Consider the following 25,286-nt stretch of genomic DNA (forward strand, 5'->3'; position numbering starts at 1 on the left):
AAAAGACTCTTCGCTATCCGTAAGTAGGGTAAAGTTTAGATAAATCCATTAGGTTTTATTGTTTTATGGTTTGGGAATGGGACTCTGAAGTCTGTGCATTTAGAAATGGAGTTTGCTCTCTTTTGCAACTAAGCTTTGGCCAATGGTGGAATTCCCCATGAGTTTATTAACTGGCGACTTTTCCATCTAGTCATTATGCTTGTAACAGGAGTATTGTGGTAATATTAAAAGTTCTTTCTTTTTTTATTAGCCTGGTATTGGTTAATTTTTGTGTCCTGGTTTTACTTTAGGGCTGAGATTTCCCAAGTGATCTCTTCCCTGGTTTTCTTACCATTACTTGGGTGGTGGAAGTGGATTTTTATCCCCAAAATCTAGGTTTTTAAGATTTCGGGGGGAAGTTTTATACCAAAGCCGGGAAAGATAAGGTGTTGGGGTAATTTTACAGGCCCCCACTTTTGCATTCATCATGCCAGAGTGGGGAAAAAGCCTTGACAGGACACCTGAGGGTAATTAAGAAAACCAGTTCAGACTGGCTATAAAAGAAGCTTGCCTGCAGTTGGGTGTGTGTAGCTGAGAGGATGGAGGAAGAAGAGGGTGCTGCTAGGAATAGGAGGAAAGGGGACAACAACTGAACACCAAGAGCACGAACTGGAGAGAAGGAAGGTGCTGGGAGAAGTGTGGGAAAGTAGCCCGGGGTCTTGGAGCTGTCTTATAGCAGGTGTTGGGGATTCACACAAGCAGCTACTATTACAGGACCCTGGGCTAACACCCAGAGTAGAGGGTGGGCCCAGGTCCCCTCCCCACAACACCCACCTCCCCATTTCCACTTGGGGGAAAAGGATTGTGGAGTTTATTCTCCATTTTACAATATGCTAGCCAATGATTAGAGCTCAACAAACAGCATGGTGGCATGCTGGGCATGGTACCTAAAACTGTGGGCTGCCTCTGAGGCAAATAAATGCACCAGGAAGTGAAGGACCCACCAAATTTTTGTAAGAGCTTTGTCACAATGCATACAGCACAGATTATTTTATTTTTCTGAAGAAGGTGGTAGAACAGTCTTTAAGCTAATGATACAAAATAAAACAAAAAGAGCAGAGAGTTCATGAAGGTAGATTAAGACCACAAATGGAAGACTAGTTAACATGGATGAAAAAGTCTACCTATATGGTCACCCAACATGACAGCAAGATGGGCCCAAAAGTTTTAAGTATGGAGTCCTAGAATAATAGAAATGTAGGTGTGGAAGGGACGTGAGTAGGTCATTTAGTCTAGGCCCCTGCAATCAACACAGAACTATGTGATCACTAGACCATTCCTGATAGGTGTATGTCTAACTTGTTCTTAGAAACCTACAATGAAAGAGATTCCACAGCATTCTTTGGCAATCTATTCCAGTGCTTATCTAACCTGATGGGAAAATTTTCCTAATCTGCAACCTAAACTGCTTTGGTTGCAATTTAAGCCCCTTTGCTTCTTGTCCTATCCTCAGAAGTTAATAAAGATCATTTGTCATGCTTCTCCTTGTAATGAAGTTTTGCACACTTAAAAATGTTACATCCCCTCTCCATCTTCACTTTTCCTAAGTAAACAAACATAAAAGTTTTTAATCTTCCCTCAGGTCATGTTTTCTAGATCTTTCATTATTTTTGTTGCTCTCCTCTGGACTTTCTCTAATTTGTCCATATTTTTCCTGAAATGTAGCACCCAGAACTGGACACAATACTTCAGTGGAAACCTTGTAAGTGCAGAGTAAAGCAGAAGAATTTCTTCTTGTGTCTTGCTTACAACACTACTGCAAGAAAAACAACATTCTGATATTTATCTGTGACAGTTTTACACTCTTAAGTCATGTTTAACTTGAGAGTCACTGTAAGCCCTAGATCCCTTCCCACAGTACTCTTTTCTAGGCAGTCATTTCCATTTTGTATGTGTGCAACTGATTGTTCCTTCATCAGTGGAATATACATTCGCTATTGAATTCCATCCTATTTACTTCAGACCATTTCTCCAGTTTGTCCAGATCATTCTGACTTTTAATCCTATCCACCAAAACACTTGCAACCCCTTCCATCTTTGGATCATCCACAAACTTTATAGTTATGTCTACACTGCCCCCTCTTGTGCAGAAAACTATGCGAATGAGGTGTGGAATATCAATGCACCTCATCTGCATAATTAATGGGGCTGTTTTTGTGCAAAACGCCCCTCTTGAGCAAGAGCCGTTCTTCCCGAAAAAAAGAGGAAGAATGGATCTTGTGCGAGAGGGGGGTTTTGTGCAAAAGCCTCTTGCACAAAAACGGAGCCTAATTAATTATGCAAATGAGGTGCGGAGATATTCCACACTTTGCCTCATTTGCATTTTTTTGCGCAAGAGGGGGCAGTGTAGACATAGCCTGTAAGTATACTCTCTATGCCATTATCTCCGTAATTTATTAAGATATTGATCACAATTAGGGATGTTACATATTGGTTAACTGAACAGTCAATTAACCTCATGAATTTTTATTGGTTACTCAACCATTCTATAATCCCCGGACGTGGGGCCAGCAGTCAGTGCACTCCAGTATCATTCCTGAGGAACCCTTGTCACTCTGGGCTGCTGCCTCTGTATCTGAGGCAGCAGTGCGGGGTGCCAGGCGGGAGCTGGTCCACGAGAGGAGCCAGTTTTAAAATCAACTTCTCTCATGGATCAGCTGCCTGTTGCTCTGCGCTGCTGCAGCATAGGATGGCAGCAGCCCCTGTCTGGGGGGAAAAGGGAGCGGGTCTGAGCTCCCAGACCTAGCACAAGCCAGAACTGAGCTGGGCTGCCTGCCCACCTGGCTCCTAATACACTTTAAATGCAGAGCCATAGTGGGAGAAGGTCACAAGCCAGAATTGAGCTAGGCTGCTGGCCAGCCTGCTAAAAAAATGTACTGGTGTTTAGTCTCTATATTAACCTATAAGCTTTTGCTAATGGGTTAACTGACTACACTATTACATCCCTAATCACAACTGGACCCAGAACTGATCTCTGTGGGATCCCACTCAATATGCCCTTCTAGCTTGGCTGAGAACCTCTGATAAACTACTCTCTGTGAATGGTTTTCCGAACAGTTAGACACCAACCTTATAGCTGGCTTTATTTCTCTAGTTTGTTTATGGGAAGGCCATGTAAGATAGTATCAAAGGCTTACCAAAGTCAAGAAATACCACATTTTTGGCTTCTCTCCTATCCACATTGCATTTTACCCTGCCAAAGAAAGATACCACACTGACTTCACCTATTTGTTCTTGACAACTCCATGTTGACTGTATTTATCACCTTATCTTCTAATTGTTTGCAAACTGATTTCTTGATTATTTTCTCCATTACCTTTCTAAGTACTGAAGTTAAGATGACTGGTCTAATTCTTGAACTTTCCCACTTCATTTTACTTGCTCTCTTCCAGTCCTCTGGAATCTCTCCTGTCTTGTGTGAGTTTTCAAAGATAATTTGGAATGGTTCAGAGATGTCCTCAGTTAGCTCCTTGACTATTCCAGGATTTATTTAATCAGGACCTGCCAATTTGAAGACATTTGACTTGTCTAAGTAATTTTTTACTTATTCTTTCCCTATGTTAGCCTCAGATTCTACCTCATTTTCCCTGACATTTTCTGCACGAGATATCCAATCACTACCTTTTTTGTGAAAACAAACAAAAAGATTTAGCACTTCCACCATTTCCACATTTTCTGTTATCGTCCTCCTCTTCTTCTTTCATATTGCTCTTGCTTTTAATGTATTTGTAGAATACTTTCTGGTTACCTTTTATGTAGTTAGCTAATTTAATCTCTTTTTGTGCCCTGTTCTTTCTAATTTTGTTCCTACACACCTGTGTTGGGTTTTGTTATATTCATCCTTCAGAATCTGACCTACTTTCCACTTTTTGTAGGACTCTTTTGAGCTTCAGATCACTGAAGATCTCCGGGTAAGCCAGGGAAGTCCCTTGCAAGATTTCCCATCTTTCCTGTGCAGTGGGATAGATTGCTCTTGTGCCATTAATAATGTCTCCTGAAAATCTGAGAAATCCCTCAAACTTTTTTTCCTCTTAGACTTACTTCCCATGGGAACTCACCTGCCAACTTCCTGTTTGCTAACATCTGTCTTCTTGAAATCCATTATCTCTTCTTCTGTGTTCCCTCCTTCTCTCTCTCAGAATCATAAACTCTATCATTTTGTGATCATTTTCACCCAAGCTGCTTTCCATTTTCAAATTCTCAAACAGTTCCTCCCCATTTGTCAAAATCAAATCTGAAAAGCCTTTCCATGATTGGTTTCTCCAGCTTCTGAAATGAAATATGGCCTCCAATGCACTTCAAGAACTTATTTGATAATCTGTGTCCTTCTGTGTTATTTTCCCCACCAGAAGTCTGGGTAGTTGAAATCCCAGACCACTACCAACTATTGTGCTTTGGGTGATTTTTTTAAAAAAGCCTCCTCCACTGTGGCATTGTATAATTATACTAAGAACATAAGAACGGCCATACTGGTTAAGACCAAAGATCCATGTAGCCCAGTATTCTGTCTGCCAACAGTGGCCAGTGCCAGATGCCCCAGAGGGAGTTAAACAGAACAGGGAATCATTACGTGATCCCTCGCCTGTCATCCATTCCCAGCTTCTGACAACAGAGGCTGGGACACCATCCCTACCCATCCTGGCTAATAGCCTCCATAAATGTATCTAGTTCTTTTTTGAACCTTGTGAAAGTCCTGGTCTTCATGACATCCTCTGGCAATGAGTTGCACAGGCTGACTGCGTTGCGTGAAGAAAAACATTTGTTTGTTTTTAAACCTGCTACTTGTATTTCATTGGGTGACCCCTTGCTCTTATGGGAATATGATCATGTAAATCATTGTTGCGACCATTGTTACATAATTGCAACAAATCTCATACAAAATGTATCATATAAGCTGTCAACAGAAAAGTCATGCTTTGCTGAATATAATTATCTTATCCCGTGGTGTCCAACCAGTTCTGAAGCAGAATTAGTCACACTGAACTGGCCAAATAGCCACATGTGGCAAGTGGCTAGTGTGTTGGACACCACAGAGCTTATCTGTATGTCTATGACATTTTTATCTGAAATTATTAATATATACTCTGAGACAACTCACTCCCCTGGCACTCCAGCCCCATGGGAGAGGCGGGTGAGGGGGAGGGCCAGTGATGACTGAGGTTCAGGGCTTCCCACAGGCCAGAATATACTCTTCTGAGATTCCGGGGTTAGTGGATTTTGTGAACCCACCTAGGCTCTGGGGTTGGGACAAAAATGGGGGGTTCCATGTGTGGGACAGGGCTACCAGTAAGAGAGATGGGGTGCAGGAACTGGGTCGGAGATAGAATGTTAGAGGGGATGTTGGTGCAAGGTCTTGGTGGGAGGTGGGGTATAGGAAAGGGTGAGGAGGTGAGGTCTGGATGGGAGGTAGGGTGCAGGAGCAGGTTGGGAGTAGGGTGCCTGGCCAGGGAGAGGGGGCAAGAGCAAGGAAAGGTGCAGTGTGTGGCCAGGAAGTAGGGTGCAGGAGCAAGGGTGGGGGTAGGAGCGGGCTGGGGGGGAAGGTGCAAGAGCAGGCTGGGGGTGCAGGGTCTTAGCAAGGGGGTGAGTAAGGGGACTGGGGGTGTGGGGACTGGGCACGAGGGAGTAGGGGGCACTAACTTGCCTTTATGCCCTACACTGATCCCAGGCATGGCCTCCTGCTGCTCCCATTGGCCAAATTCCAGCCAATGGGAGCAGTGGGGAAAGCCTCCAAGCAGCACACCTGTACGCTGCTGTTCCCCAGCTGGGGGAGGTGAGCAATTCTTCCCTGTGAGCTGGGTTGTACAGTGAGACTTGCGGCTTTCTCTTCCCTTCGACGCGACTCCAGTGGGAAGCCAGTGCTAGCACTCCAACCTTGCGGGGGAGAGAGGGTGAGACTGGAGCACCAGCATGGGTTCCCCACTGTGCGGGGAAGGAGCAAGGCAGAGCTTGAGCTGCAGGCCACTTGGAAGGCAGCCGTGTACCACTAGAGATCTGCAGACTGCAGTTTGAGAACCACTATTCTAGTGAGAATATGGTTAACAGCCTTTGCAATGGTTCATTAAAGCATGCAAGGGCATGTAACTAGATCATGTGGTACTGAACTCCATCTTGTGCCTGTACATTTCCACATTTGTGGCGAGGGCTTGCTTTGTGGCAATGAAGTTCTTTCCATATATAGAAGCTTTAAAAGGCCTTGAAAACATCTCCATTTTGCCTCTTTCCTGTTCTGATCTCTGGACTATGGTAGAGAAATTTCTTCCTGCCCTACAGTGTGACAACAGTCCTCTGCAGCTGGATAACTTCCTCAGCCTTGAATGTCTCCATATCAATACTCAAGGAATTTCTTGTGTGCCCAGATGCTCCTTAGCCTATCCACATCCTCTTGTAGCTCTCCCACCTGCTTCTTGAGCGAGTCCACCAGCAGACACCTTTCACACTGGGTGTTTCCCTCACAGTGGCTTTCTATGACAAGGAAATACGAGCTGCAGGCTCTGTGCATCCATACCAGGTATAGAAGCATCCATGGCCAGATTCTCTGTCTGGGTGCAGTTGGAGGAAATGGGAGCATCACTGGCACTGGCGACATGGCCTTTCCTAACCATAATTATGTTATGTCTCCCCCCCACAAACTTTCTTTCAAACTGATTTTTGCTGTCCTCTTGATCACTTGGCCTTTGACTGTTAAGCCCTTCTCTCCTAGGTCAGCTCTATACCCTCAATAATCATACCACAGGAGGGCGATCACAAGGCTGATCCACAAAACAAAGGCTCAAGCAGTTCCCAAACATACAATCCCAACAAACACTGTAACTTTAAGTAACCGGAAGGAGAAAAAGCCCAACAAACCAACAAGCTCACTCACCCCAAAATTAGCAGTCACATCTTGTTCAGCAGGGGAATCTCTTTTTACCTTCATGAATTGCTGTTTGCTGCCCCCTGTTCATTTCATCTATGTGCTGCAATAGGCATTTTAGGTATAATATTTTAATTTTCCTAAAAGTAAATAAACCAACTAGGTCAGAGTCATTTAAACAGTGACATAAAATAGCAACCAACAGTGCAAAGAATTTAAAACAATCTATTCACTTGCAAATCAAGGACAGTGTGCAATTGTACCTATAAATTGACTGATATAAAAAGCAAATAGGTATTTGGAAATTTCAAGTCAATTTTATGTGTGCATTAACTTTAAATCCTAAAGCAACATGAGCCATATTAAAATAAAAGCCAATAACTAGACCATCATCTCTCCATGATAAGCTAACCTGCTGCATTATATGTGCATGCAATAGCCACCAGCTTTGTTCAATTTGTGGAAAACAGATCAGCTTTGCTTAGTGAATGTGAGTGCCAAGCTTTCTCCATGTAATGTTTTCAATAGAAGGTCAAATCATCTTGACAAGGGAAGGAAAGGGATCTGTATTGTATAGCAGACTAGCAATGTGATAGTGTGCTGTTTGTGATAATATTGTTTATAGCAGATTCTCTTCTCTATTTTTTTCCTTTCATGCTGGTTGGTTGCTTTGTTTCAATAATCTGCAGTTCCTCCCCTGGCTTCAAGAATGGGCTTAATGATCATGGAGGCTATTTCTTACACCCATTCAGCTGGTGGTGTCTCAGAGAGGCCTTTTCTGCAGTCCAAGAAGAAAATCTGCCTAAGGAAGCATTCTGCCTCTTTGGTGAATTTTTGAAACACATTTTGAATTGCCTGATGATGCTTTTGCCCAAAAGTCTCCTAATGACGCAGGAGAAAAAGATTGGACCGCCAGTGGAACCTAAGAAGTTAACTCAGAAGAAGCTTTCAGCTAGTGCTCATGCTCCCTGCTATTTCTCTACATCATGTCACTTAGTCACCAGAACAGAGATTTTGTGCTTTACAAGAAAAAACAAAATAACAATATGCCAACAGGGAAGGTAGCAATAGACTGACTACTGACCAGGAGAGACAGACTGAAAGGAGGTGAACAGTCAGACAGAGGCTGCAACAGAAGAGACTGAGGGAGACCCACATCAGAATATCTCAGTGTTAGAGTACTTTCCTGAGAGCTGTGGGAGACTTCTCTTCAAATCTTCTCCCTCCTCAGGCAGGGCACTGAAGCCAGGTCTCTCACATTCCAACTGAGTGCTTTAAGCACTGGGCATAAAGTTAAAAGTTGGACACCATCACCCCCTTGCCTGCCTTGCTTTTTGTATAGAATGATGTAGGTTCCTAACTCCTCCCTCATAAGAAATGGCATAGGTGTCTACATAACCTGCTTCCAGCAGAGGATTGCTAGCAAAATGAGGCCTCTTTCTGCACACCGCATTTAGGCACCTATCTCTGAAAGAGCAGCAGGGGTCAGGACACAGGCCTCTCGTCAGCAACTTCCATTATTCCAACTATTACAGATTGTATTCTAAGTGTGACTTCCCCTTCTTAGCCTCCCACCCCATTCAGTGTATAAGGTGCCTAGGAGCCTAATTCAGACTTTGTGGATCCCAGGATGGTGATGAGAACTGCATTTCTGTACCAGTGCTACAATAGTTGAGTCCCAACAAATACATACATTGAGAGATTTTTGACAAATTACTGCTAAAAGCAACCACGCTACCAGCAGGATCTGTACTGGAAAGAAGTAGATGGAGGGCTAAATACTGAGAGAAAATTGGGAGAGATGATTAAGGGAAAAAAAAGTTAGATAGCAAATCACACTAAAAATAGCACTTTTGACAGTTAAAGGAAACTCATATGACAGGGTGCTGTTTCTTTCTTCAATCGTGGTTTATTGTGCAACAAATGATACTGAAACCAGCTCCTCTTATCTGAGCTGTCAGTTTAACTGACAAAAAGGAGCATGTTTTAGCATTATTGCAGTCCAATAAGTTTAAACATTTTTTCAAGTATGTTTATTTCAGGGGCAGACCAGTGATTGAATGGGGAACAGACTAATATGCAGGTCCTGCAAAACATTTTATGTCATAAGTGTTCCTTAAACTTTTGTCTCAAGCCCCTATTCTCTATTTCTGTGTGAGTCAATCTCCAAGGAAGGGAACTTCTATGACTGCAACATGCAACAGGAAATTTGATGCCCACAAGAAATTCAGTGTATGGAGAGTAGGAAACCACTTACACTACTGAAGTCCACTTTTCACCCATTAAGGTAGAATCACATAAAATACATATGAACCTTAGATGCAACATCCTTCTGGACACTGATGAAAATGAAGAAAGAAAAGTTAAAGTCACTTTATTTTGTGCTTGTAGCGGTTAGTCCGTTAGAATGCAGTACAAAATAGGTTTAACATGAACTGTCATGTTGACAAGTCCATATTTTCTCCAGTTTTATCTTTGCTTATTTTAGATTTAATGGCTGGAGAAGTGGGGATTGAATAGCTCAGGTGAATGATAATGGATATGCAGAAGTTTGTACCTCTAGATCCAATGCAGAAGGAATCAGAGGGGAAGGATAGGCTTTGAAAGACCCCATTTCTCACCTCTTCCTCTTAAAAAGAGGGATTTGGGAGATTAGGCTATTGAAAGGCCTGTCACCAACTCCCCTTGCAAAGATGACTGAGGCAGGCTCACCTTGATTTCCACTACAGGTGAATTCCAAAGCCACTCACGCTCTTCCCATGGTCCACACAGACTATCTTCCAAACCCTCCATAGAATCATAGGACTGGAAGGGACCTCAAGAGGTCATTTAATCCACTCTCCTGCACTGATGAACTAAGTATTGACAGACCATCCCTGACAGGTGTTTGTCTACCCTGCACTTAAAAATCTACAGTGATTTTTAAAAATCTACAGGAGATACCAGAACCTCTTTAGGCAATTTATTCCAGTTCTTAACCACCCTGACAGTTAGGAAGTTTATCCTCATGTCCAACCTAAACCTCCCTTGCTGCAGTTGCTTCTTGTCTTATCCCTAGACTAGAGGCTAATGAGAACAATTTTTCTCCCTCTTCCTTGCAACAATCTTCTGCGAACTTGAAAACTTGTCCTCTCAGTCTTCCTTTCTCCAGACTAAACAAACCCAAGCTTTTCAATTTTCCCTCATAGCTCATGTTTTCCAGACCTTTAATAATTTTTGTTGCTCTTTTCCAGGCTTTGGTCAGTTTGTCCACATTTTTCTTGAAATCTGGTGCCCAGACCTGGACAATACTCCTACTGAGGCCTAAGGAATCCTTATTGACCACAGTTGTTGATGTATGCTGGAGAGGTGGTGATTGACTGTTTAAGATAGTTATTCCATAACCCATTCAAGAATATGAAGGTTAAAGACCACGATCTTGAAACAACTTCGAAAGTGGACAGAGAGCCACAGTGTATCGCAGAAAACAAGCATGATAAGTCTCTTATTGGTCTGCTATTCACTGAACTTTCAAGTGGCTTTCACTGTTAGTCGCAGGAAGAGTATATTTGCAGTGAAGAGATGAATCTCTCTGGCTGAGATTGTATCTGAGAGGAAAGGGCACAGTATCACTGCTAGTGAGTGGTAAAAGAATGCATTTCTGACCACAGTTGCTATCTCAGCATCTAAAGCTGTGAAAAATCCCTTAAGGTTCCAAAACTGTGCATTCTTTTGGACCCTAAAATGGCAGACGGTTAACCCCAGTAGGCAAGATATCTAAATTCATTAAGGGCTTGAGTTCACTAAATGGTGGAATAATGCTGCAGCAATCTATCCACTGGTAATTGATTTATTATGTCTGCTTAGAGGTAATACATCGATTCTGGAGCACTCTCCAGTTGACTCCAGTACATCACCAGGATTAGAAGAGTAGCCAGAGTTGATGGCAGAGCAGCCTCTGACGACTTTACCATACAGAAGACCCTGTGGTAAGGTAAGTATATCAACTTTACTATGCTATTTGCGTAGCTGAAGTCCCATAGGTTAGATCAATGGGGGTGAAGAGTTAGGGTAGACAAAGCCTAATTCCTCAGATTTCCCTCTTTTTACCACTACGCTGTTATCCATAGCAACTCCGTTGAGGCAAGTGTTGGTTATTTTGAGGCCGACGCAGTCCAAGACAACTAGACTTGAGGGGGGGGGGGTGTGGGAGGGCGGTTAGAACCTGGTTTGCAATCTTCAATTACATAGATTTTCAGCAAGACTGCTGCCTTATTCAGTACATAGGGGAATACTGACCAGTGAACAATATAGTTCAGGCATATTTATTTACTTGTCATTCAAATCAACCAGTGCATACCAAACTAGTTGTAAATTAGACAGGGGGTCCTGTAAACCTCTTTTTCTTTCCTTACTTTATCATATATTTCACTGTCTCATATGATTGACATGTCAGATTACAAGAATTGCAACATCAATACTTTCCTGTCCCCCATATCTTAAAATTAACTGCTTAAAACATCAGATTCAGTGCAGGATTTTTATACTGGCCACAAACCACATATGAAGGGGGGAGGGGAGGCACATCCACACCTTAGGTTGGCATACAGCTGTCATATTAATTACATCACTTGTGCATGTCTACACTTTGTTCCTTGTTTTGGCCATGTGTGTCCTCACTAGGAGCACTTGTATCAACTGCAGTGCTTGAAGGGCTAAAATAGGCTTTAAGGCTTTATGCTGCCCCATATCTACTCAAAGATGTTCCTATAGGTTAGACCTCTCTGATCTGGAACCCTTGGAATCTGAACCATGGAGTTTGCCGGACCAGGGAAGGTCAAAGCTCCTCTGGACTGTGGGCTTCCCTTCCCTGCTGTTGGCCCCAAGCCGGGGCTCCTAGGGACAGCCTCCTCAGGCTGAGATTCCCCCCAACTGCCACTGGTCCCTCTCCACCGGCAGAGGATTCCCTGCACCTGCGGCCGGCCCTGCTGCTGCTGGGGTTCCTGGCTGGGTCCGGGGATTCCTTTCAGTTCCCCAGGGCTGGACTCCCTACCTACCACTGGACTAGCCCTTGCCAGCCTAGCTGGGGTTCCCCAGCACCTGCAGGACTCCCAGCTGTCTCCTGTTCCTCGCCTCCGAAGCTCTCTTGTCCAGCAACATCTATGGTCTTTCCTTCCGGACCACAGATGTTACCGGACCAGAGAACCCCAGATTTGGGAGGTTCAATCTTTATACAGGCAGTCCCCGAGTTACGTGGATCCGACTTATGTCGGATCCGTACTTACGAACGGGGCTTTTCTCGCCCCGGAGGATGCGGGCGGCGGGACCGCCCAGATGCGTCGCGGTCCCGCTGCCCGCGTCCTCAGGGGCGAGAAAAGCTGCTCCGCGTCTCCCTGGTCTGCTGGGGGGGGCCCAGCAGACCAGGGAGACGCGGAGCAAAGCCACAGACCCGGGCGGCAGCACCGCGGCACGTATCGGTCCCGCCGCCCGCGTCTCCATGGTCTGCTGGGGGGGGGGGGGGGGGAGGGCGCAGCTAGTGCGCCCCCCCCCCCCAACAGACCTGGCTTTTCTCGAGGACGCCTGTAATAGAGCAGCTGGGGCGCTGCCGGTTGGTCCCGCAGCGCCGCTCCTCGTCGCTACTGGACCAACCCGGCAGCACCCGCGCTGCTCTGTCCCAGGCGTCCTGATTCAGCCGCTGCTGGTCAGTTTCAGCAGCGGCTGAATCAGGACGCCTGGGGCAGAGCAGCTGGGGTGCTGCTGGGTTTTTCCAGTAGCACCTAGGAGCGGCGCTACTGAACCAACCCAGCAGCACCCCAGCTGCTCTGCCCCAGGCGTCCCCAAGTCAGCCGCTGCTGAAACTGACCAGCGGCTGACTACAGGAAGCCCAAGGCAGAGTTTCTCTGCCCCGGGCTTCCTGGAATCAGCCGCTGATCAGTTTCAGCAGCAGCTGACTTGGGGACACCTGGGGTAGAGCAGCTGGGGCGCTGCCGGGTTGATCGCTGCAGCGCCGAGGTGCGGCGCTGTGGGGACCTACCCAGCAGCGCCCCAGCTGCTCTGTCCCAGGCGTCCAGATTCAGCTGCTGTTGAAACTGATCAGCAGCTGATTCCAGGAAGCCTGGGGCAGAGAAACTCTGCCTCGGGCTTCCTGTAGTCAGCCGCTGGTCAGTTTCAGCAGCGGCTGAATCTGGACGCCAGTTCCGACTTAAGTACAAATTCAACTTACGTACAAACCTACAGTCCCTATCTTGTACATAACCCGGGGACTGCCTGTACTAAAAAGTTAAGGCTGCATCCTCACTTATGTTTCCAGGCTGATCTTTCTATGTACCATAAAACTGATATGTATAATTAGATTCACTCAAAATTTGCTTTCCCTCTATAGGAGTGCTGCCATATTAGGTAGAAGTTACTGAGTGAAATGGAGTCATTTGAGCTAGACATTTCAGATAAGAGCCCTGATAAAACTAACCATTTTTCAAAGTTTAAGTGGTTTTTTTTTCTGCATATAGGTAGCGATCAAATTACTGATGTAATATGAGTCAAAATGGTCTCAATTTGTGCCATTTTACTGAATGCAATACATAACACCGAGTAATTCTTTTAGAGACCCAAACTTAAAAAATGTATATTATAAAAGGAAAACCTTTTTATTAAGGCAAAGCTACAATAAAACATTAATTTACTAGGTTATGCATTACTTATTCAAAATCAGGTCAATATTTAAAGAACCTGACTAAAAGATTCCAGTTTGCTGACTTTAGGAAGTCGTGGTCCTCTGAGCATGCTTAAAATGGTAACCAATACAGGCAGTCCCCGGGTTACATGGATCTGACTTACAACGGATCCCTACTTACAGACGGGGTGAGGCAACCCCGCACTAGCTGCTTCCCCCCAGCAGACCAGGGAGACGCAGAGCAGCTTTTCTCAGCAGACACCTCAGCTTGAGAATAAAGGACTGAGGGACGTGAGGTGTGGGAGAATAAAACTGAGCTCTGGAGAAATGTTTGGCTAGAGTTTCCCCTACAATATGTACCAGTTCCGACTTACATACAAATTCAACTTAAGAACAAACCTACAGTCCCTATCTTGTACGTAACCCAGGGACTGCCTGTTTCTAAATACCTATCCCCTTTTTGGCTTTTCTCTTCTGTCTGGATATGGTGTGAAAGTTTGTGTTACGAGGACAGTCCATAATTTACTATACCATAATCAGACAGAAGTCACATTTTTCAAATAATGTGCAATACAAAGTATTGCTAACTAACAATACAAATAAATTAATTTGTCATTTTATTTAAAATGTAGATCTTTTACTGGAACATTAAGTAACCGAGTCAGGGGATTCCCTAGGAAGCTGACATAAGATGAATCTCTTTAATAATTTCCTCCCAAAACTGTCTAATTCCTGGAGACATCTACCACATGTGCAAGTATGTTCCCCTTTTCACCCAGCCCCTTCAACACAGCATCTCACCAGTAACAAAAAATATGATCTTAACTGGAGTCAGATGCCATCTACATAATAATTTATAAAAATTCTCTTTATGTCCTACCAAAATTCAAGTTGTATATTCTCTTTTCCATATACACACACACACACCAATTTCTTTGTCCATCTGTCATATTTGCATCTTTTTCAATCAAATGGTATACATCTTAGAAATTAAACATTTTGTCCTCAAATATAAAGATCTAGATATACCCACCTTCTATCCAGATTTCACAATAAAATGTTTGACTTGCAAATACTGAAAATATGGGATCTTTACATTATTACATATCTCTTGACAGGATTTCATAAAAGGACTCAAAAGCTGTCCATATCAAGTAAGCTTCACCTCTTACCCATAACAAATAACCACTTTGATACTTCCTAGGCATAAAGTCCTGATTATTAATAGAAGTAGCTAAGGAAGGGGGAATAAGAATTTTAAAAGTTTGTCTAAAGGTGTTCTGGATGAATGGGTGATTTTTTTTGTTACAGTTTTGGTGACCTAGATGTCGTCTTAACTTAGTAACTACCGTATATTCCGGCGTACAAGACGACTTTTGATGTTAAAAAACATCCCCCAAAAATCGGGGGTCGTCTTGTACGCCGGGTATACATCCCAGGCACGCCTGGGATGCCCCGCCGCCAGCTTCCCCCAAGGCTTTGCAAAGCTGCTGCGGCTTTGCTCCCGGTGCCTCTGGTCTGCTGGGGACCATCTCCAGCAGACCAGGGACACCGGGAGCAAAGGAGGAGGAGGGGCGCTGGGGTATAAGATGAAACTCTATCTTTTAATTAAAAAATTAGGGGTTCATCTTATACGCCCAGTTGCCCTATACGCCAGAAAATACGGTACTATGAATAGCTATTTTTGGGCACCAACCTTGTTTGAATTTTTCCCAAAGTTTGCATGATCTATTGATATCCCAGGTGATAACAGCTTAATGAGACTATTACTTGATTATAAAAGCAAGTGTCATCTGCAGGATTCCATCCAACACTAATAAAGGATAAACAGGAAAGAAAAGGAGGGAAAAAATGTTGCCCAGGCCACTTCCCTCTACACTTTTTGAGAAAAGATTTAATAAACCACATACTCCCACTGGCCCTTAGCAATTTTAGACTGAGGAAATTCTAGATCCCAAAGTACACTCACACACTTAGCCAACTACCAAAAAGAATACCACATGTGTACAATTTACCAACTACTTCACAGACTTTTACTAGGGATGTCATTGTGTAGACAACTACATGATTAACTGATAAGCCTGGGCTTATCCTGTCCTTTACATGCATTTCCCACCCTTACTGCCTCTGCATCAGAGGCAGCAAGGAGAGGGGAGTTCGGGAGCCAATGCCCATGAGGAACCAGCTTAAGGCAACTCCCCACGAGCACCAGATCTGCCTGCCCACTCTACCGTCGCATTGCTGCCTTTGATAGAGAGGCAGCAGCGCAGAGGGTCGGGGGGTAAGCTGGAGTCAATATGCACAGGGAACCGGCTTTCAATCCAACTCCCCACACTTGCTGGCTTGGTGCACCTGCCTGCCCCTCCCCTTACTGCCTCCTACAGCTGGTTCTCCCCAGCACCGGCTCCACGGTGCCACCTGCCCTTTCACCTGCCTCTATGAGAGGCAGCAGTGCAAGGGCAAGGGAGGCTGCCATGAGGCAGCCTTTGTTCACAGCAGGCCTGAGCTCCCTGTGGACAGAGGCTGCTCTGCATCTCACAAAGCAGCCCTGTCTGCAGGGGGTGGTGGTGTTTCTGAGCTCCCATGGAGCAACCTCTGTTCATGGGGAGCTCAGAAACCCCCGCAGACCGGGGCTGCTGCCACCCCTCGCTGCTGCCTCTGTTACAGAGGCAGCAGCATAGGGTGGCAGGCAGCCAGTCTGTCTTCATGGAGAGCTGTTTTTTAAACTGGCTCTTCTTGTGGACCAGCTCCTGCCTGCCATCCTGCAGGATTGCAGGGGGCTCCCTGGGAGTGGGGCTACAGCACACTGGCTGCTGGCCCTCAGTCATGTAAACGCTAAGTTTTCATGAGGTAACACGACTATTCAACTATACTCTAACATCCCTAACTTATACAACTGCCTGATACTTACTCAGATAAACTCTCAATCTTTGCTGTGCGTTTTCAGAAATTTGAGGTTTGCTCACTTCAATGTTCTGCAATGGGACAACTTATCACTAGGCAACCTTAAATTTAACAGCTTTTGCCATTGCATCTTACATACAACCTTTGAGAATGTTCCAGTATCAGTCTTTGTTCTCGGTCACTAAATTAAGAATCTGATTTAACATTTTTTGTTTTCTGTTATTTGAATAAATAATCGGAGAGAATATAAATAAAAGGCACAATACTTCAAGCAATTGTATTTGTGAGTTTGCTGTTGGACAGCTAGGCTATACAGTGATCAGATACCAAAGACCAGTTGCTGATCTTCCAGGTGCTGTTAGCTCTACAGAGTTTCACAAACTTTAATTATGCTACTGGCTTTTTACATTGCAGGAATACCGACAGCAAAAGCACACAACAAAACAAGGAAAAAAGAACAAAACAAAGACATCAAAATTGCTAGTGAAAGACTGATAGAAATCCAGAGATTTGCACTGTATGTATAGAAGTTTTTTTTTTTTTTTTTAACATTCACTGAAAACTCAATTTCCCACCATTCCGTAAAGAAATATGGACTCTGTTCTGGAAAATGCACACACCCCTGCCATTAATAATATAGACCACAGGATGCCACTGTTGCTTTTCTTTTTCAGTACATCAAAATAAATTGTTCGTTAGAAACAATGAACAACTGTTCATAAAAGTGAATTTTTGTGTGTGTTTGTATCATACTAGCCAACATTACAACTGCAGACAATGCCTGATGTGAAAGCTCAGTATCACAGAACAAAACATCTGCCAGAAATAAAATGTTTGGGTAACTTTAGCCATTGTTTATTTACACACAATTTCTTATGCACTATGGTCCTAATCCAGTGTTCAATGAGGTAAATAGGGGTCTGCTCATTAACTGCCAAGGATGCTGAATCTGGCCTATTAGTTGTGCATGCAAAAGAAAGAACAAATACTCTCTGATCAGTTTTACCACTTCCCACTCCATCTGAGAGAAAGAGAATACAGGGAAGAAGAAATGAAGACGCAAAGTACCCTGTGTGATTAACTCTTCTGAAAAAGGATATAGCATCTAGCATACATAATGCAACTAAAAAGCCATACTTTCCTAAAAATTTTCCACGTAAGTTGTCTAGGATGTAATGTGCTCCGCAATGGGAGAAAAAGTACCTCATGCAACAGTATGGGAGAAGATTCCGTTAGACAATAACGCAACATAAAAATTATCTTATGAACCAATGGTTTGAGAAAACCTGCCTTGGGATCTTAAGCCCCAATACTGCAATGAGCTTCATGCAAGCAAAATCAAGGATGCACATCTGTAAGGAGCTTATTACTGAATTGAAGCCATAGATTTTTGAAGATCCAAACTGGTACTTGATATTGCTGATATTCCCTTCAATAGGTTTTGGATCATTCCCTGAATCTGGGGTCTTCCTCAGCCTAAAATCTGGATTTGTGATCTGAGCTGATTCCTCTTCCTACAAAGATCTCTTGGGGAAATTAAATGTGTTGTTTATTGCTCAGTAGAAGGTGAGGAGAAATTAGCTTTGGAAAATGGGTGGACACAAAAATACAACAAAAATAAGATATCTAAGGATGATTCTACTTATTTTTTTAAAAAGAAACTAGGGGGGCTGTGCTTCTTGCTCGCTGCTCTTGCCAACCCCCCTCTCTCTGGGGGTAGGCAGTCCCGGTTCTTCCCTCCCCCCCCCGCCCCGAAACCCATCAGCCCAGGCCATGCCAGCCCTGGCTCTTCCCCCGTCTGGCCCTTTCCCCTCCTGCACCCTCTCTCCTCATTAGGCCCAGGCTGCACAAGCCCCAGCTCTCCCCCCCCCCCCCACCCCTCCCCGCCAGACTTTTATCCCTCCTACCCCCAGCCCAGGCCACGCCAGCACCAGCTCTGCCCCCAGTGGCTGGTTAGGACTGAGTCCCAGGCCTGCTACTGGGGAGGGGAGCCCCACCATGGCTAATGCTTCTGCCCATGAGGGGCCAGCAGAGCCCAGAGCATTTGAGCCCCAGGAGTGGGGGAGTGGAGATCATGGCCTGCAGCTGGGGGCGGGGCGAGGCAACGTGTGTGATGTGCTGACCTCACTCTACATAAGAGCATAAGAACGGCCGTACTGGGTCAGACCAAAGATCCATCTAGCCCAGTATCCTGTCTACCGACAGTGGCCAGCACCAAGTGCCCCAGAGAGGGTGGACCGAAGACAATGATCAAGCGATTTGTCTCCTGCCATCCCTCTCCAGCCTCTGACAAACAGAGGCCAAGGACACCATTTTATCCCCTGGCTAATAGCCTTTTATGGACCTAACCTCCATGAATTTATCCAGCTTCTATTTAAACTCTATTATAGTCCTAGCCTTCACAGCCTCCTCTGGCAAGGAGTTCCACAGGTTGACTACACGCTGTGTGAAGAAGAACTTTCTTTTATTAGTTTTAAACCTGCTACCCATTAATTTCATTTGGTGTCCTCTAGTTGTTCTATTATGGGAACTAATAAGTAACTTTTCTTTATCAGCCCTCTCCACACCACTCATGATTTTATAGACCTCTATCATATCCCCCCTCAGTCTCCTCTTTTCTAAACTGAAAAGTCCCAGTCTCTTTAGCCTCTCCTCATATGGGACCCGTTCCAAACCCCTAATCATTTTAGTTGCCCTTTTCTGAACCCTTTCCAAGGCCAAAATATCTTTTTTGAGGTGAGGAGACCACATCTGTACACAGTATTCAAGATGTGGGCGTACCATAGTTTTATACAGGGGCAGTAAGATATTCTGGGTCTTATTTTCTCTGTTGTCCTGCAGGAAATGTTTACGTTATATGTGTGAGTGAGTGACACACACACACACACACACACACACACACACACACACACACACACACACACACACACAGGTGTGTGTGTCACATCCCAAAGAAAAGATACACTAGCCGTAAAAACATTCGGTTGTTGATACTTCCTTTGCAGTGTGATATTTATTTTCCACTAAAACATAAAATTGACTGAGACAAAGCCAATTACTTAGTTCTAAAATTCCATTTTTATCCCTCTACAAAACTGGATCTTTCCAAATCTGTTAAATAAACCACCCCCAAGCCAAATTAATTCTGCTGATATTAGTCACTTGTACATAACTAATTACAACTTACAGATTCAATTTATAAGAAAAAAAGAGGAATGTCAATGTAAATGTTAAGTCATGTTGACCTGAGGAGGGCAGCGTTCCAGCTAGAGAGAAGTAAGAGGCATATTCAACCTCAGTCCTACAATGGATACACATGGTCAGACCCCTGCGGCTGTATGGAATCCCTTAGACTTCAATGAGGATCTGAATGAACGGAGAACTCTCTTAATATAGATTATGTTGCAGGATCAGCACTTGTTGCTAAGATTATACTAGATACTTTTAGTTATGCTGGTTAACACCTCCAGAGTGAATGTAATGCATTGGTGTAAATTTGACAAGATTTTTTCTAGTAAGTTACCAAATTAAGTTGGTCTGGTATAATGCCCTATTTTGCACTTTTATAATGCCAACCACAGAGTTACATTGGGTCAAAGTGTTTAAGTGAGATACACTCTAGAGTGCCCAAATCACTTTTGAAAGAGGGATGTAGGCACTTATGAAACTATTATTCCAAGTGTAAACAATCCCTAAAATGCCTATAAGACTAGTGGTACCTTCCTCAGCTGGAAAGTCACTTTTTATGCAGACAGCCACTGAATAATTTTAAATAGCTGGAACAGTTTGTTCTATTATCAAAGATTATTCTCTGATAAAGCAATGTTCTCAGAACTAAAAGGTAAGAATTTTCACTCACCTTACTACTTAGCTTCTAGATAGATTCAGCCCATCTAGAGGGATTGTGAGGGGGATGTCTATTTCTCAATTTGCCATTTTCCATCAGATATACCTGTGGGTGAGAAGGGCCTTGATCAGATATATAAAGAGTTCCATATGCAGCTCTTTGAAGAGTGGAAAACTGAGGCCATATCTTAGTCACATACACTTTGAGTTATGCAAGTTATATTGGTATAAAGCCGACAGTTAGTATATTGCTTGCATGAATGCATTCTCACTAAGAGTGCTTGTGTTGACGTACAGGGCAATGCATCATGGAGAGCTGTCCCCAACCATTGTTTCCATCCCATAATATCTACATCCCATAATTTCCACACCTTTAAAAAAAAATCCCACAAACCTGTGCATCCCTTCTAGCTGTCTGACATCTGTCGTGAGGGATGGCAGAACAAGGAGCAATGGTCTCAAGTTACAGTGGGGGAGGTCTAGGTTGGATAATAGGAAAAACTATTTCACTAGGAGGGTGGTGAAGCACTGGAATGGGTTACCTAGGGAGGTGGTGGAATCTCCATCCCTAGAGGTTTTTAAGTCCTGGCTTGACAAAGCCCTGGCTGGGATGATTTAGTTGGGGTTGGTCCTGCCTTGGGCATAGGGTTGGACTTGATGACCTCCTGAGGTCTCTTCCAGCCCTAGGACTCCATGGCTGCACAGGGCTGATGGAGCTATTTCTGTGGAGGGAGTGCTGAGAGCCATTGAACGAAACTATAAACCCTATACATAATGAAAACCACTTCAAGCCGGGCGTGTGGCATAGGAACTAACTTCCTATCAAAAGTGCGCTCAATGCCTACCACGCACTGCCCCTTCTCTTCCTACTCTACCACAGGCATGTTACATTTAATCAACTAATCGAATAGTCAATCTAATATGCATCGACTATTCGATTAGTCAATGAGGACACCTCCACCTTTGAAATCTAGCAGAGCCCTCAAGCAGTCCCCTGCTGGCCCCATGCTCCCTGCTTTTGAAATGTACAAGAGTCCCGGGAGGGCTCTTGTACATTTCAAAAGCAAAGTGCCGCCAGGACCGCGGGGGACTGTTTGAATCCCCAGCTCACCGCAGGCTCTCCGCAGCGCTTCTGCTTTGGAAGTTTAGCAAGAGCCCTGCTCTTGCTACATTTCAAAGGCGGAAGCGCTGCCAGTTCCCTTCTGCGCCCCTGCCTCTTCTCCCCACGGAGACAGTGCTGCGGTGAACCAGCTTTTAAACTGGCTCCCCCCAGCACAGGATCCTGCTTCCCCCATTGCTGCCGCTCTCTGAGAGAGGCGGGGGCGAGGGGGAGGGAAGGAAGTGACTAGTCAAGTCACTACTTGACTATCCAAAAAGCATTTGTTTATCAGATAATCAACTAGTCGCTTACATCCATACCCTAGCCCTGTCTCCATCCACCCTTTGCCCCAAAGCCCCACTTCTACTCCTTCCCACTCGCACCCCCAAGTGCATCCCTCACCAACACTCCTCCCCCTCCCTCACAGCTGTTCTGCAATGTGCAGGAAACACTGGAAGGGAGGGGGAGGAGTTGATCAGCAGGGCTGCTGGCTGGTGGGAGGCTCTGGAAAAAGGGAGGGAGCTTGGCTGCTGGTGGGTGCTAAGTAAGTACCCACTCATTTCCCCCCCCCCCCCCCCGGCTGCAACAGCATTCTAGTCCCAGGACCTATGCAGATGCATGGAGCCTGCACAGCTCTGCACTCTTGTCCTAAGTGTTGCAAGGACAGGATGCATGATCCTCTGATATATACAGATCTGGAAGAACAGAATCTGCACGGAACGTGACTATTTCTTGGCAGACAGATTGCTGTGGGACACTATCTTCAGTCTTGATCGGTCATGACAAGCATATTTTTATCTTATTTCCTTTACTTATCCATCCTAGACTATTGTGTGTGTATTATTTCAGAAACATTCTTCATTCAAACTCTCTCAGGTGGCTGATTGTAGGGTAAACTGAGGCAGCCCTAAATGTGCTAGTAGGCCTCTAAACAGAATAACTCCATTCTAGGATTAAGGCCTAGGAACACCACAGTCAGGATAAGAACTGCAGACAGTAAAAGACCCTGGGCACCATAGCAATCACGTTCTAAAACACTCGAAAAGGGTCTCAGTTGGTAATGTAACACATTTTGCTTAAGATAACATTCATAAAATTTGCTTAAACTGTCTTGCTTCACTCCTAGATAATAAGCCTGAGAACCAAGTGCTGCACCAACTCAAGGCCATACCCGCCTGCTATAGCAACATCATCATCTATGCAGACTAAAATGTTATTACTGTTTTGCTGACATGTTTTGGCATTTGAACAATAACCACCTGTATATTAATTAACGAGCTGTTACTTTGCAATGGGCGGAGATATTATGTAATCTTTAGTAGTTCTATTGGCTTATGTGCTCATTTCGTCTTGCTGCTAGACCTATCAAATCATTTTTCCTCCGTCCACCTGCTGACTATATAATCTATTGTATTGTGTTAATTAACCAGTGTTCACCAGGGTAACCCCTGCGTGTCACTCCATCAGCTGATGTATAATAAATCCTCCGCTTGTTTTCACCTGCATCCAGAGTGTCCTGGCTTATTTCCAACAGTTTGGGGGCTCGTCCGGGATACAGGCTTGTGAGCTGATCGGGAGCTGGAGACTGAAACCCAAGAGAGGTGAGTATATTTAATTTACCACCTCATTAGGTCTAGGGGTTGACGTCTCTGGTTTCCTTCAGACACATCCTAGTTCCGTTCCCATTGAGGCATGAGATACCTGGATGAAGGTGAACCAAGTATATGAGGCAGGCCTGAAAGAGGGAGGGAGGAACATCTAACCCCCCCCACTGGGGACGAGCACAAGAGGGTTGTGTACTGTTAGAACTAAGGGGCTCGTTACGGAGAGACTGGATAAATCACCAGGGAGTGATTGAGCCGTACGTTAAGCTCGGGATTGGCCGAGTACGCAAGGCGGCAGGCAGCACGAACTGGTGACCCACTCTCTCATTGCACGTAACATTGTAAGACCTGGCGGACGCCCCCCAACAGGCACTTAACGTACACACTCTCGCATAGTGCAAATCCCCGCCAGTAATTGTGAAAGTACCAAGAGACACTACAAGAAGAAAAGACCGTACGGCATAAGCCCACACATGGAAGTTCGGGGAAAAAGGCTGATCCCTAAGAGTACGTCTGAAAGACGAAGCTAAAGAGGGACAGTTAAGTCGTGTGTGGACTCCCCGAGGAGGTACCAAAAAGAAGAAGCAGGGAGGAAAGCCGCGCGCAGCCTCCATAAGTCAGCCAAGTCGAGAGCAAAGTGCCCGAGCCTGAGCTGGAAGTAAGTCAGCCGGGTCGAGAGCAAGGTGCCCGAGCCCGAGCTGGAAGTTAGCCGGGTCGAGAGCAAGGTGCCCGAGCCCGAGCTAGAAGTTAAGCCCAGCCAGATTGGGAGCCAAAGCACCCAAGTCTAGGACTGGAAGAGAAAGAACCCAGCGCCTGTCCGGAGGGACTGGGAAGGTCGGACGGTGAGCTGTAGCTGTTACAGCTGGAAAGTGTGATCTGCTGAACCTCTGCGTTCTCCGGACCACGTGTTGTGTGTTTGTATGTCATACCCTGTCATTATTTGTTCAATCCCAAGGAGTGCTCCTTTTCCTGCTAGAGATAATCCTATTTCTCCTACTGATAGTATGTTAAAAACCACATTTATAATCACTCATCTGAATGAATGCAAATTGATGTATGAGGAGTGAATGCCGCTGACAAGGTCTTAAATGCAAGGGGAGGTCAGCCGAACCTTGAGGCCGAGCGGATATGTGAGGGAGTGACGACTCCCCTTATTTCATAAGCTGCTAATAAAGTCTGACACTCTAGACGCAGCAGACCCCTTCTTTGGAGTGTGTAGATTTAGTTTCTTATAAGCCACTGAACAAACAAGGAGTGGACAAAATACTCCCCTGAATAACTAAAATGAATGGGGATTAGTCTAAGCATACTGCAGAAAAGCACCCACTATATGTATGTGCATCATGGTCCAAGGACCTGTAAGCATTTAACAGATTAACAGAAAAGAAATTAAAGCCCTGAAGGATAAAATTGAAGCTCAGAAAAGCAAAAAGAAATCCTCCCTATGGTAAGAAATGTAACTTACAAGCAGCAGTGCCTCTGTGCCAAAAGAATGCACGAGGAGTGAGAGGAAAGGATTTCTCAGCTGGCGCACCCATATCAACTGTGCTGCCTCTCCCAAGCTTAGAGGGGGAATTTGACACATTACCCCTTTACTCCTCTCTATGCCCAGACCCATATGAGCTATACATCGTTATAGCTAGAGAGCAGGCATGAAAGATAACTAAAAAAGATCAGCTCTTCCCAATAAAAAAACGGGCTTTAGTAACAACTTTGCCCGATTCAAAGCAAATAAACTTAACAGCTGATGGGAAGTATTCCTCCAAATTCTCAAGGAAAGAATGCCTGCCGACCATCAAGCCATATTAACCCTAGGCATTTTAGTTCGAAACATTTACACAGAACACAATACAAGAGTAGGAAAGTCTGCCAACCAACTTCAGGAGATTCTCAAGGCCTTGTTAGCAAATAGATAACTACAGCCTCTCCGGCTGGAATCGCAGGCAATTCAAGGATGTTTCACAACGCACGAGCAGAGGCCGTCCAGAAAAAAAAAAAAAAAAAAAAAAACCAGTTAAAACCCTTCCCTCACACGCTGTTATAATTAGCTTGAGGGCGTGGGAGGAAGTAACCTAAAAGCCACCTTAAAGGCAACTGGTAGAAATTAAATTTAAAGATGTAATCACCAGAAGCTAAATCTGCCCTAACAAGGGGACACATTCTGCAACATAAATCTCCTTACAGAGCATGAGCAAGTGATCCACCCCAGAATCAGCAGCATAGATCAACTGCTGCAGCATGGATATTATAAAAACCCTATACTAAGAAGTTTAAAATTAATAATAGCTA

At 44.7% G+C, this 25,286-nt stretch overlaps 1 long non-coding RNA gene across 20 annotated transcripts in view; it reads right to left on the reverse strand.

The window, feature by feature from the left end:
- Positions 1-25,286, reverse strand: part of LOC142827195 (uncharacterized) — a 58,653-nt gene that overhangs the window by 26,200 nt on the left and 7,167 nt on the right. For 10 of the 20 annotated variants that reach the window (XR_012901701.1, XR_012901699.1, XR_012901694.1 and 7 more), the window contains 3 exons: positions 20,308-20,400; positions 6,902-7,032; positions 3,356-3,540 (listed from right to left, as the gene is read on the reverse strand). This is a non-coding gene — a long non-coding RNA (uncharacterized LOC142827195). Of the gene's footprint in view, positions 1-3,355; positions 3,541-4,097; positions 4,309-6,901; positions 7,033-9,149; positions 10,856-20,307; positions 20,401-20,688; positions 20,774-25,286 lie in introns of all 20 variants that reach the window. The other 10 variants (XR_012901696.1, XR_012901711.1, XR_012901713.1 and 7 more) reach the window with 5 other exon arrangements.

The sequence above is a fragment of the Pelodiscus sinensis genome, chromosome 2 (assembly GCF_049634645.1).
Source record: "Pelodiscus sinensis isolate JC-2024 chromosome 2, ASM4963464v1, whole genome shotgun sequence".
In the NCBI taxonomy this organism is placed as follows: Eukaryota; Metazoa; Chordata; order Testudines; family Trionychidae; genus Pelodiscus; species Pelodiscus sinensis.